Here is a 9,417-nt window from a genome sequence, read left to right on the forward strand (position 1 = left end):
GCGGGAATATAAAAAGGGGAAGAGAATTCTAGCGGGAGCTAGGAAGGCTGAAAACTAATAGTCAAGACCTTAAATAACAATAAAACTTACCATTAAAACCTAATTTTCGTTTTAGGCAATTAAACCCCTTTAAGGCACCTTTAAAAGGCAATTTTTAAGAGCGAAAAGGGGTTTGGAGAAGCTGTTTTCTGAGGGTTCTGCAAGGGTGCGAAAATTTGGGAAGGGTTTTGGTATCTGAGAGCATAGTGAAGGGAGGGTGTTGGGCTCCCTAGTGACCATGGAGAGATTTCCAACGTTCTGCCATTGTCTAAACAAAGGAAAATTTCAGGTTAGGGGAGCTGAACCCGTAATATTGTAATCTATTTTGATTGTATGAGTTTGATGATTTTATGCCTTGGATTTTCGGGTTAATCATGTGATGAATTGGGGGTTTGGGTGAATTGGCACTATTTGATTGGGATTTCTACCGAATTGCATGAACATGATGGGTATTTTGTATTTGAGGGTGTTGCTGTTGTGAAATTCCGGGGTTATGGGTTTTAATGTGTCTAAAGTATGCTGTTTTGGTGTTGCAATTTGATCAAATTGGATGGGCATATTTTGGGAGTGTGTTGGATTACTGGTGTAGAATGTGTGTGCGTGAATCAGTGTCAAAACCTGCAATTCTCGCTCAGGCGAGTCCGGCTCGCCTAGGCGAGATATGCAGGGACGCATATCCTTTGTCTGCTCGTGGCCATCGCTCGGGCGGAGAGTTTTGGAGTTTGGGCGAGGGCTCATCTCGCTTAGGCGAGTGAGACTCGCTTAAGCGAGAAATCATGTGCATTTGTGTGGTTTGCTTGAACAACTCGCGCAGGCGAGGTTGATGGTTGTCTTGAGCGGGAGTACGTCTCGCCCAAGCGAGACCCTCTCGCCTAAGCGAGATCGCGAGGGAAGGTTGTTGTGTTGAGAGACTCGTCGTCTACACGAGGCACTTTTATTCTGGGCGAACGAGAGTCTCGCCCAAGCGAGCATGAGATCGCTTAAGCGAGAATACGTAGGCTGCAGTGGTTCTGGATGCTTGCACAAGTTGGGGGTCTAGCTATGAGAGGTGGGCTGTAATGGTTAAACAAAAGTTCTAATTTAAGCAAGCAAGGGCGAAGAGGTACGTTTAAGGATGATGTACCTGCTGTGTTTATAAGTCAAGATGAAACTTGTAAGAGGTGTTCTACATGGCTTTTAAAATATCTTCTTGGTGGGCTTGCTAGTGTTCCATGGGTTGTGACCCGGAACGTATCCTTGAGTTGTGGCTCGGGATAGGGGTTAAGCACGTGGCATTCTATGGGTTGTGGCCCGGAATGACTTCCCTTAAGTTGTGGCTCGGGATAGCGGATGAACACGAGGAACTTTGAGTTGTGGCTCGGGTTAGCGAGTGTGCCGGTGTGAGTGTGCTGGTTGTGGCCAGTACGGATGGGTCCAATGGATTGCCCTCCTTAGTGGTTGCTGACGAGTTTGGTAGTCCTGGGACGTTACGGACTATGTTCGTATTTGGGAACTCCACCTGGCGCTACGGTGTGTGATCCGTAGCATGATTTCCGCACGTGCTCTATCGGTTGTGGCCGATAGGTGTGGCAGCAAGGCACCTTGAGATACTTACTAGAAGAGGTAGAACACTGCTAACATGGTTGTGGCCATGTGAAAGAAATGGAACGAGGTTCCTTGATGTATTTAATATACATAGTGGTGGCCATGTGGAGGGAAGGTAACGAGTCTTTCACTAGGTGCATCTGTGTACATGGTGGTGGCCATGTGATGGAAATGGAGTAAGGTTCTGTGGGAAAAGTAGGGATATTCTATATGTTTGTGGTCCTGCAGTATACAGAAAGAGTTGGTGCTATTGTTGCATTATTTGTATTGGTTATACATGTATATGTATGTTTGATATATTTTTGTGTGTTTTAACTGTTAGCACACCCTATCTGCTTGTGTTTGGTGATGATCGTGTACGCGGTACACGTGAGTAGGTGATGATGCAGGTGGAGCTGTTGAGGTTTAGCTGCGGAGAGGGGATGATTATGGGAACTTTTATGTTTATGTTTTTGTTATTCCATTTTGAAAATCTGATGTAAAGGCTCATGGCCTACTTGACTAAACTCACCGTTTTGTATTTATGGACTTACTGGTAACTTAATGAACTTTTACACTTCCCGTGTTTTGGGGAAACGAGATATTATTATTAAATGAGATTTAATAAATGATGCTGACGTATTTATTTCTAATTTTCTTTTAAAATTCGTAATATCCGGGTGGGATGTTACAATACTGCTCTGTTTAACGTCTATTAGAGCCCAACAGAAGTCAAATTGCTATGTTTTTTGGCTCCATTTAGCGCAAAAATTGTCGTTTGTTGATTTTGGCCCTAACGTTGGATAACGTCGGACCCCTTTTGCCCCGACGTTAAGTGATGTCTGCTCTGTTTTTTGACATTATTTTGACGTCACCTAGTACGACGTCGATGTTTGGGCAGACGTCAAAGGTCAAAAATATCGGATGTTAAAAGGCTTTTTTGTGTTAGTGTTTATATATAGGTTACTATAACCTATACGGTATAATGTTATGAAGATATATTTGTAACATCCCGACCAGATATTACGGGTTTAAAATATAATATAAAATAAGAAAATAAAATCACATTTATTATAAATCCATTTCCCAAAAACGCGGGAAATTTCAAAGAATTTATTTCATAATAAAGATAACTCTAAGTTCAAATCTTCTCAAAATTCAATAAAATAACAAAACAGTCTCATAATAGATTACATCTTTATTCTAAAACTCTATCAAACTGTTCCCATGAGTTTTCTCCGCTCCGCTACTAAGCCTCACCAGATCCACCTGCAACATCATCTGCTCCCGTGTACCGCGTACACGATCATCGCCAAACACAAGCAGATAGGGTGAGCTAACTAAATAAACATATATATATATATATGGCACAAATATATCAATCACACAATCACACCAAAGGAATTCCATGTTATTCATGTTCTACATCTTCTAGTGAGTACCTCAAGGTGTCTTGCTGCCATACCTATCGGCCACAACCGATAGAGCACGTGCGGGAAACCATGCTACGGATCATACACCGTAACGCTAGGTGGAGTTCCCATATACGAACATAATTCGTAACGTCCCAAGACTACCAAACTCGTCAGTCAACTACTGAGGAGGGCAATCTATCTGGACCTATCCGTACTGGCCACAACCAACACACTCACACCGGCAACACTCGCCAACCCGAGCTCAACTCAAGGGTTTCTCGTGTTCATCCGCCATCCCGAGCTCAACTCGAGGAATGCCACGTGCTTAACCCCTATCCCGAGCTCAACTCGAGGAATGCCACGTGCTTAACCCCTATCCCGAGCTCAACTAAAGGATACGTTCCGAGCTCAACTCAAGGAACAGCAGCAAGCCGACCTTTAAGATATCTTAGAAGCCTTGCAGATCACGCACATCATAGCAAGCATAACACCAATCTGCTGCAGCAAAATCGCCTAGCGGGGGACACGTACCACCAGGCGTTGCCGCTTCCAGATTGCCTGGCAGGGGACACATACCACCAGGCGCTAAGCGCCTTAGTCTTCACTGCCACTATAATTATCACTTGGCGGGACTTCCTCTACCGCCAGGCGCCACGCGCCTTAGTATTCACTGGACTACAAACTCCACCTGGCGCCCCCTCCTTACCGCCAAGCGCTACACCGGTACTTGAACTTTACTGGTTTTAGTTCAGGTTCAAGCTCACTTCACACAGGTTGCTCTCATTTGCTCTCATTCTAGAGTACCCCTAATGAAAAGCATTGCCATCTATAATGTTACAGGCCATATAGCATCTCACATGTTCATTCATCCCCTAGTCATATAGACCATCCCAAGCATGCTCAAACAAAATATAAGCAGCGACACTCTAACAATTTTAAGCACATGAGATTATGCACCGATGCAATTTAATATTGACACCCATGACTTCACCAAACCAATTCTTCACATGTGACTAACCCAAAGAAACATTCAAATTGATAGAGACTTACCACATAACCTAATCATGCTTCTTTAGAAGTTACTTGAACTTATCCAGAGCTTGTTCATGTATTTTACAGACTAGAGAATCAACAATATTAAGCAATGTATATCTCTAGCTACTCACCTCCAAATCCAATCTCCACCATTCAAAGTGAAGAACCACATGTTATGGACCACTTGCCACAATTTCACCTAAATCGGACGGTTAACGAACCAGGAAAAGGAGTTTTACGAAAACTGCGCAAACTAGAAAAATGGTTGCGCCTAGCGCCCAGAAGTGAGGATGTGGCACCTGACGGGACTGAGCTAGCGCCGGGCGGTACCTGTTCCGCGAAAATTACGAAAAACAGCATTTTTCGTGAATCAAAGCACCACACATCATTGATATGGCGCCTGGCAACCAATTGGGTGCCGCCAAGCGATTCCTACAGATTCAAGGACCCAAAAATCCCACTCGCACCTACAAACCTCAACCACTCTTACTGTCACGTCGCCTGGCGGTACACAGCTCACTGCCAAGCGGATCATAGCTTTCTGGAATTTCCCGAACTCCTTCCTGCACTGCGTGAACTAAATTCCTAGATTCTCAAGTTGTCTAGAAACGCGTTCCTTCGTCAACTACCCTATTTCAATTGACTAGCCTTCATTTTATGCCATTGAAAATCAAGTTAAATCTTAAATCCACATTGAATCATTGCAATTCGCGCATTATTTACCATTGTCACGAAATTCCCAATTTCCAAATCCCTAACCATGTTCATGTGATTTCTTCCCAATTTAATTTTCCCAATACATGTGATTTCGTCAACATATGATATTAAATCATTCACAAACAGTTAGGACTAGACTTCCCTCTAATCATAATCCGTCTAGAATAAGAAAAACATAAAAATCAAGGTAAATCCACTTGCATCGCCTGGCGGCCAGGGGTGTGCCGCCAGGCGGTCCCTCTGCAGGAACCCCAAAACCCAAACAAAATGAAGTATCGCCTAGCGATGATTCATCACCCGTTAGGCGATTTCTAGAAAATTTCCAAAAATGCAGAATCACACAAAATAACCATAATAAGGACATCCAATTCATCATATATTGCATATCATTAACAAAACGAATACAAAAATAGCGGAGTATAGCTCCCCTAACCTGGTTTCCTTTGCTGAAAACTTGAGTAACCCTTGGTTCTCCCTTACTTCCAATAGCCTTCCTTAGTTCTCCTCAATTTAGCTTCAATGTCTCACTTAATACACTCACCTTACTCTGATTTTCGTATTCCTCTACCCATCCAACAAAACCAGCCACAAAACCTCTCTCTTTTTCCCTTAATTGGCCAATAATTGGTGTCTTAATGTGGGATTAATGATGCAAAACGAAATTACAATTAAACTAAGGTTAATGCCATTCAATTTGTTGTCTTATGATGGTTTTCCAGCGCTCCCTTGGCTGCTTGGGTTTCCTTGCCCTTTCACCTTCATGCCAAAGAACATTTTGGCAAAAAAATAAAGTTTAATTTAGGTTCACCAAGGTTTGAACCCCTCACCATGCCAAAGCCAAATCAATGTTCCACCATTTAACCAATTCATGTTTCATGATGATTAATATAATTTTATGATTATATTATCACTGAACATGCTCTAGCATATTATTAAAAACAATAATAATTAAATAACACACAAACGACATATATAGGACTTAAACCCAAGTCCTCTCACACATTTAAGTACTCTCAACCACTTGAGCTAGTACTTTTCCACGTCATAGCTTTCCGCATTAAATGCCTTAAATCAATGTTCAAAGCTCCTACTACCCGAATTTATTAAATAATTATTCAATTAATTATTTAAATTCCTCGAGTCTTACAATATTGGCTCTTGCAAAGAGTACACCAGCAAAAAGACCTAAAAATAGAGTGCAATTTTTGTTTCAGTAAGATTAAAAGGAAGTAGTCATTACCAAATAAATAAAAAGTGAAATGGTTCTTAATGAATTACCAAACAAAATGCTGAATAAATTTGATACACTAAGAGGAACTTTGAACACTAAAATTCCAGCAATAGAGATAGGAATCTTGTTCAAGGAGCCAACAAGACTGTAAAACACACACAAACGCATTAGACCGAACTCACATCAAAGTAAACATCTGAAATAGTAAAATCTGATAAAATGGTAGAGTTAGTTTATTCACTGAAATCTTTAGCATCCTTTTTTGTCCCAGATTTAGGGAACAGACTCAGTGACTTTTTAACTTTATTTTATATAATTTTTTAAAAAGAGATTGAAATTAATCGTTCAACACATGAAAATTAACTAAAGTTAATTGGTTTCTTTCAGAAAAAAGTCACTGAATCTATCTCCAAATTTTATCCATAAGAAATCATTGAACATGTTCCTATGACTTTTAGCAAGACTACATCAATGTATTACTGAATTTTTACTCCACAAAAGTACCTATAAGTTGTAGGACCAGTTTGATGAAAGAACCACATTGAGGTGAAGCTGATAGAGAGTCCAAGCAGTCCACTGGCGGTTGCAACCACCCAAAACATCAGTAGTTTAACGACATCGCTGGAAATCGAGAGGAAAACAATGGTGGGGAGGCAAAAGGGATGATTGAATTATGAAGAAGAGAAACACATTCAATCAGGAATGTATTACATAATGCCACTCTCCAAAAAAGAGAATCAAGATGATGGCAAAAGGTAAGGACAATAAATTGTTCAGCAACACCATTGACACCTCTTTAAGAAATCTAGATTTTGTTGACTTTTTTGCTTCATCCATTAACCACCTAAGAGTAAGCTGCCACAAAAAGGAAAACAGATAATCAAAGCTTGGATTAAATAGAACTGAAATTTGATCTAATGAAGGTTCTCATTCTCAAAACCATCAATCCTAGTATCAAATTGATCATAAGTTTCTTTAAAGAATATAGACATGAAACAAAGGATAAATAGACATAAGGAATAACTTGTAGTAAGAACACAATTGATAATCTGCCAGGCATAACCAATTGTATCAAAGGAGAGATCTGTAATAACAATAGTGACAGTAGAGATAATCTATATGAATTTTGTATAGAGAACCAGAAAATACTTCATAAACTAAAATGAGCAATAACTAATATGACTTATTAGCAATTTAGTGAATAACATGGACTTCAAGATTAATCATACAACTTGACCAATTAATGAGACTCTCAGCATTTTCTTTTTCATGATTTCTGACATGATAAAGTAGCAAACATTGTTCAATTTGTCAGCATACAAATGTCAGAACAAAGAGATGTTTGTTTCAAACACATTGTATTACCAAGGATTGTTGCATTTGCATCATGAAGTATCCAACATGTTTCACCTTGATTAAACTGAAACTTACAATTATTTGAACTTACTGCTACAAGTGCATGAAGTTTTCATATAACAAGAATAAAAGATGATTTAGTCATCCTATGGATATAGTAGATGTTATTGAACAAGTTCAATCTAAGAATGCCATTTACCATCATAAACATTGCGGTCTAAACTTTGGGATTCTGACGTTTAGAAACAACAATAACCAAGAAAAGTAGAGGACTTAATTGAAAGGGGAACAATATGAAATGAGAAATCATGACCCCAACATACCACCCTGCAACACATTGGTACAAAGAAACATCAGTAAAACCTTATGTTATCAGAATTCATGGAAAGTAATGCCCCGATACTAAGTTTTGCCTTCTTATGAGTGGCCAAGCTTGACTAGAAGTAAGTTAGATATCATATGGTAGTTACATCTATCAAATTACCCAACTTAATTAAACTAAACATACATACAATTTTAAATTCTTTTTTGTGGAACTCCTCAAGTTCTCTCTCTCGAAACCAACACTTCTCTATCAACGAGATATGGACAAAAATATTTGGTGTAGAGAAACACCATAGGGAAATGTAATATCAATAGTCAAGCTGTATAAAGATTTCATATTCTTGAAAATTCAACCATAGATTGACAGCAAAAATATTCATATTGCAAATGTAATTTGATTAAAATCATATCAAAATCTTTAACTTTAGTATCAATGAAGTAACAAAATAATTAATAAGATTTATAAAGAAGTAGTGAATACCAGCCATCATTAACATAATAAAGGACATCACATAAAGGCAAAACACTCTTCAATTACCCCAGGCCTAGTAAGTGTCTGATGATAATCTAATTGACAGAAGCTTCGGTGTATAACAAACACCACCGAGGAAACAACCTTGGAATTCACTATGACTTTTATGTTCCTCCACTTGTTGTCAAGCTAAGCAAATGAAATAACTAATAGACAAAAATAGCCATTTTCCAGCCATAATGCATGGCATAAGTCACCATTATCTAAACTAAGATGCTAAGATTAAGATTGGAAAAGTGGAGGATTGACTAAAATTGTCCAAAAACATGCAAAATATAAATCCCTAAACCAATGAATTTCCAGGAAAAAACCCAAATTTCTTCTCTTTGGACCCAATTCGCAAACCTCGTTCGCAAAGTCGCGAGTTGGGTTCGATCTTTGCTTTCCTCACGACAAATGGCGTTCAAACACTCGCAAGTTGGGTCGAGATAGAGAGCGTTGGGGATGAATCGCAGTCGATGTTGGGTGAGCGTGAGTGTCAGCCTAGGACGAACCTCAGTCGTGCTGCTGTCATTTGCATAGTCACACAAAAAAGCCCTAAACTTATGTTTGCACAGTCGCACATTCGTTCCTCAACCGAACCTCATCATAATGAATGTCGAGAGTCGTGAATGTCCAGGAATAGACCCTTTGATGAACAACTTTTGGGTGGCCTTAGATGAATAGGTGTTAGGTGAGTTGTTAGGATGAACATGAGTAGTGAGTAGGGTTAACCAGTTTGAGTTAATCTTGAACCAGATGAACTTGAACAGCGAGAGGAATGAACAAGATGAAAGAGCATCTATGTGAGAGGATGAGTGATAGAGGTTATACCCCACCAAATTAAAATAGATAAAATGTAGTATATGAAAGTTGAACCAAGTCGTCTTCCAACGACCAATGTTCTTGTTCAAAGCTTTAATTTGCAGATGAACACAACAATACAACACAAGGGGGTTTGGCAGGCAAATTCAGAATTTCAACACAACAGCAAAACGTAATTGCAATTTTTAATTAAACAACCTCAAAGATAGTAGTGATTCCTTGTTTCAAATGAAATTTCTCCCATCACAATTTGCAAACTGAATTGGTTTCGTTATTAGCTCATGAACTCGTTGTTAAACAACTAAGCGGAGGTTAACAACAAATTCATCATGCAATTAAGCAATGCAAGCGTTCATGGATTTGGTCAATGTTCATTAAGCATGAAATTCAACTAAAAATGA

The 9,417-nt window shown here is 39.3% G+C and overlaps 1 long non-coding RNA gene across 1 annotated transcript; it reads right to left on the reverse strand.

Moving 5' to 3' along the window:
• Positions 1 to 5,868: 5,868 nt before the first annotated feature.
• LOC114164851 lies at positions 5,869 to 8,967 on the reverse strand. The gene is made up of 4 exons (XR_003599604.1): positions 8,558 to 8,967; positions 7,556 to 7,683; positions 6,505 to 6,855; positions 5,869 to 6,145 (listed from the first exon to the last, which is right to left on the reverse strand). It is a non-coding gene; the product is annotated as an uncharacterized LOC114164851 (long non-coding RNA).
• Between the last annotated feature and the right edge of the window lie 450 nt (positions 8,968 to 9,417).

This window comes from Vigna unguiculata, chromosome 9 (assembly GCF_004118075.2).
Source record: "Vigna unguiculata cultivar IT97K-499-35 chromosome 9, ASM411807v1, whole genome shotgun sequence".
Lineage (NCBI taxonomy): Eukaryota > Viridiplantae > Streptophyta > Magnoliopsida > Fabales > Fabaceae > Vigna > Vigna unguiculata.